Raw genomic sequence first — 5,072 nt, 5'->3', positions numbered from 1 at the left:
AGAACCTATTTGAAATCAGGAGAGACAGACTGATTAGATTTATTATGTATGTTGGCTTTGTTTTTCTAGGCCTGAATTTTTCACGTTTCAATTAATTGTAGGTCAAGTATCAGGCAGATTCTTCCATGGGCTTCAAATGTGATAAAGGTGCTTCTTATTTTTAAGAAGGCCGTTGCAATCCTGCATTTATTTTACACCTCAGTGCATGTTTGACACACAAGCACACACACACACACACACACACACACACATCAACAAACACACAAACACATAATTAGAGCACATTTAACACTCAAATAAAGCTTTAACTACTAATTCATAACTAGGGTATTTTTTTAAATAAGTATTGTTTCTTGGTCTCTAATGGGGAAACATTGTTCAATGTGAATTCTCTGGTTTGTTGTAGGGCAGTGAATGTTCACTTGTTGGCAATGATATAGAAATGGGGAGTAAGCGTTTAAAAGTTTTTATAGCAGGTAGGCAGAGTCAGAGTGTGGAATTTAAGAATAAGAAATTGGGGAATTTCCTCTTTGTTTCTTCATTTCAACCTCCTAATAATTCATATGTATTTTCCAAAAGTCTCTCAGAAATCAAGGACTAGGTCAATCCACATATCAGTGAACCATAGCACAATGCAATTCTGAATTTCATATAAACAGTCATAAAATCAAAAAGACAGGTGCTGGGATTTTGGCTCAGCACTAGAGTGCTGCCTTCACAGTTTCAAAGGTCCTGAGTTGGATCCCCAACACCATATGTGAAAAGAATGAATGAACCAATGCGGGAGTGTATGATGAATGAATGAACGGTATAAGGAGGAGGAGGAAGAGGAGGAGGAGGAGGAGAAATAGAAGAAGATGATGAGTAATTTGACAGAAGGGAAAAAGGGGAGCAGAGTGAGTTTAAAGTGTGGTTTCCAATTCCCAAACTAAATTACAGCAGATGGGATAGAGAGAGAAGATGGGAGGGCAGAAGAGGGGGGATATTAGAGGATAGAAAAGGTAGCAGAATACAACAGTTACTAATATGGCATGTTGTAAAAATGTGGATGTGTAAACAATGTTATTGTGCAATGTGTACATGGGGTAGAAATGGGAGTTCATAACTCACTTGAATCTAATGTAGGAAATATGATATCTCAAGAGCTATGTAATGTTTTAAGCAACCAATATAAAAAAGAGGTCTTCATTTTTCTTTGTAGTTGAGATCTCCTGTTTCCGTGACATGTTTCGTTGTGTTCTCTCCTTTGTTACTCCCATGCTCTAGTTTTTCTGATATGGAAAAACTTGCTGATATGCCCAACCAGTCTGTAAATCAGTGACAATTTTTCATTAAGCCTAAAGTCACTTGACATTTGCTACAGTCATCCTAAATACACTTCTTTGTTGGGAGTTTAGAGTATATTTCCATCAGCTAGATTACAAGTACCTAGAACTCCCATTCTTGTTTATATAATAGTGGCTTCATCAGATTAAATGCTGTACTCTGGAATAAAATAAAATAGGAATAATTTACTCATAAGATTCCTATGTAAACCAATTTATTTACATAATACTATTTTAAGAATAATACTTTCATTGAGCTTCAGTTGGAGCCAAAGTATAGTCAATTACTGAAGTAAAAGCAGTTACTTAAAAACTAAAAATGAGAGATAAGTCCAATTACATTTGAAGAGACAGCAACAGCATGAGGTTTCTTGTTTGGTTCTGGATGTTGAGTAATAGGCTTCTTTGCAGGTGGAAGGAACCCTTCAGGGAACTCACTTGTACTTTCAGAATGCGGGTGTAGAGGGCTGAATTCCAGCTCTTGGGGGAAGATTGTGACGAAAACCCCCTCCCTGCATAGTCATTTCCCATTGGAAATGGAGTGGGTGGCAGGCCTGGTGGAAAATGATCTCCAGGTTCCCATACACGATTCCTGGGAGAGGTGAAGGAAAAAAAGGTCCTCTTCTCATGAACTGACTCCTTGGGTCAACTGGAAACAAGGCACCTCTGACTGGAGGGAAAGTTGCCAACACAGAGCCAGAGCCAGTTGCTTGGTTTTCAGCATGGAGAGGTGAATCAGGCACGTCAGAGTCCCTGAGATCGACTATGGTCTCCTTTCTACTGGATTGCCTTGGTCAAGACATAGGCCCATCCCATTTATCCAAAGGAGGCATATTAGGAGTTCTGTGTTCTGCTGGTCCCGATGGTCTACCACAATTTGATTAAAACCTATCTTGCCTTTGTAGAGGAAGACGTGGATCAGAAGAATATGGTTGGCCTGGTGGAGGGATCATCAGCCTGCTGGCCTGTTCCCCTGGAGGAGAGAGGGGCCCAGTCTGAGAAGGTGCTCTCTGAAAATCAGTGAACTTATGACAGCTGGATTTTCTTCCTTTACTGCTAGTCGCATGGTCCAGAGGATTCTCCAGGGCCCCTTGACCCTCTTCCTCCTCCCACTGGAGTGAAAGGTGAGAGTGTGAGTGGACCACTCTTTTCAAAATGAGGAGGTCTCCTTTCAGATGAAGGCTGACCTATTGGTGAGGGCCCATTTGGCGAAGGCTTTCTGCCCATTGCTGAGTTGCAAACATCCAGTGCATCATAGGGATCTTTTTCTACAAGTTCAAATCTAAGCTCCTTCTCAGTTAATTTTTGACTGTTGCGTGCATTTTGTTTCCTGAAATAACTGAGGTTTCTTTCAGCAATCCGAGCTGCCAACTCACTAGCATGTGCTTCTTTCTCAGAGGAAATAATCTTCCCCAGACAGGAGTGAATGGTTCTCTGCAATTCTTCTTCAAGATATTGGGCTCTCTTTCTGTAGGTCTCCAGCTCTTCCATTGTATGGCTCAACTTTTCTTCGACTTTGGAAAGTTTCTCCTCTTGCTCCACCCGGGAGTTTTTCTCCACTCTTAATTTCCTGTGCAGTTTCATCATATTTTCTTGATAGCGTTCCACCATGACTTTAAAGTTCTTCTGTAGGGTCTCATTTTCACTTTGCAGCTGTGCATTTTCTGACTGCAAGGATGCCTGTTCAGTCTGCAGACTTTTAAGGTGTTCTGTAAGGCCTTCCCTGGTTTTCGCCCATTCAGATGAGAAAGTACATTTTTTATTTCTTCCTCCTGCCAAGATTTCTAAGAAGGCTTTTAGCTTAGCACCATAAACCAGGTTCCTCAAAGCTGCTTTGGACTCATCCTCCAAGTGAGCACCAATTTCTGGTTCACTCGTCCTTCCCAATTCCAGGTGACCACCATCCCTTTGGGCTCCCAGGCTTGGAGAAGACCTATCCTTCATCTTCAGCAAGCATACACTCAGAGACTCCATGTGATTTTCTGTGTCCCTTAGAACTTGTTCTCCAGCGACTTTAGAGTTCTCTAATGTGATTTTTGCTTTATATTGGACACCTCCTTGTTCCCTCTGTGCTTCAGCTTCTCCTTGTATTGTTGGTCTCTGCGTTTGCGGAAGTTGGGATCCTTCATTCAAAACCTCTTTCATTGCCAGCTTCAGTTCTTCCTCATGGACTTGAAAGAGTCTCCAGTTTGATTTAGCTTCAGCTATTTGTGATCTGAGGGATTCAGCTTCACCTTGGAGGGACTGTATATTTCTTGATAGACGCGCCATCGTTTCATCCTGTTGACCATGCTTAGCCTTCTGTGATTTGAGCTCTTCTTCCAGAAAGAGCACTTCAACGCCATGGCTGGATTCGGACCTATGCAGCTTTTCGTAGGTTGCCTGCAGATGTTGTGCTTCCCTTGAACCCTTCTCAAACCTGCAATCCTTTAAAGATGAATCTAAGCCTTCATGTTCTTTTTCAACAAGGCTAACTTTCTCAAGAAGTCCACAATTTTTTTCAATAAGTCCAGCAAGATTTAGAGCCAGCTTTTTTTCTCTTCCCACGTAAAGCCTGCTACTAACCGACTGAAAACTTGTCCAGAAAAGTGAGAGAACAGCAAAAAATCCAAGAGCTGTACACATCACCAACTCCCAAGGAAAGCCATAAGAAAGATGGCCTGGCTTTATGTCTTCGGACAATGCTGCCACAACCCTGGGTGCTTCTTCCAGAACCACCCACTAGTATGGCTGAGAGGCAGCCCTTGGCTCCTTCATCACGCCAAGACGGCTTTGGCTCTTGCCACCACAACCACAGCCTGCCCAGGCAGGCCAACACAGGCTGTGGACACTCAGGTGTTTGGTCAGGAACTCCAACCTGCACCAGGCAATGGAGCAGACCACTGTGATCCCCTTCAGGGGCTGAGCGTATGGCGGGTGGTGGGCGTATGGCGGTAGGAGCCATGATCAAGGGCTCCCAGGAGCCTTGTTGTGCTCAACTGCCCATCAGGGGAGTCTTGTCCCCTTCCCTACCCAGTGCATCCTCAAGTTCCACAGGTTTAGGTCCCTCCCACTCCAGCCAGAGAGAATTCCTCTCCATGCCACCCACCCCTTGATTTGGTTTAGGCCAGGCCAAGGCGGGGCTAAGTAGGAAGATTCCATCCAGTCATAATAACATTGAGTTTGATGTCACTCAAATTCTAAAGCTGTCTAAACTGTTCCAACAGCTTTTATGGCCTATATTGGTCTTTGTGTCCTTTGCCTTTTGTTTTAGTGACTCAGTCCTTTCCCTGCCCTTGTGCTCTCCCTATTTCCTTCCTTCCTTGCTTCCTTCCTCCCTTCCTGGTTTTTCTCCTTTTCTTCTTCCTTCTTTTCTACCTCCCTCCATCCCTCCAACATTGCCTCCCTCCCTTCCACCTTTCCCTCTCCCTTCCCTCCATTTTCTTTTCTTGCAAGTGTTTGGGGTGAAAGTCCATGGCAGGCCAGCCCCAAGCTAGGCAAGGTCACTGCCACTGAGCTACAACATCCCCAGACCTGCTGCCACTTCCTATGCAAGTAATCTGAATTATCTCTAAAGAGAAACTCTCACATTAGTCTACTTTCAAAGTAATCTCAGAAGAGTTGCTAACATGGGCACAAGTCAGTTCTGAGAAGTCGTTTTTGAAAAGCACGGCACAGTTAATGTTCCAAAAAAGGAGTTGAAAACTTTAGTTGGTTTTCATGTCAGCATTTCTAGATTAGTATTTGTTGAAAATTCTTCAACCTCTT

Source organism: Callospermophilus lateralis, assembly GCF_048772815.1.
Source record: "Callospermophilus lateralis isolate mCalLat2 chromosome 14 unlocalized genomic scaffold, mCalLat2.hap1 SUPER_14_unloc_1, whole genome shotgun sequence".
Taxonomy (NCBI): Eukaryota; Metazoa; Chordata; class Mammalia; order Rodentia; family Sciuridae; genus Callospermophilus; species Callospermophilus lateralis.
Note: the sequence above shows the minus strand (reverse complement) of the source record.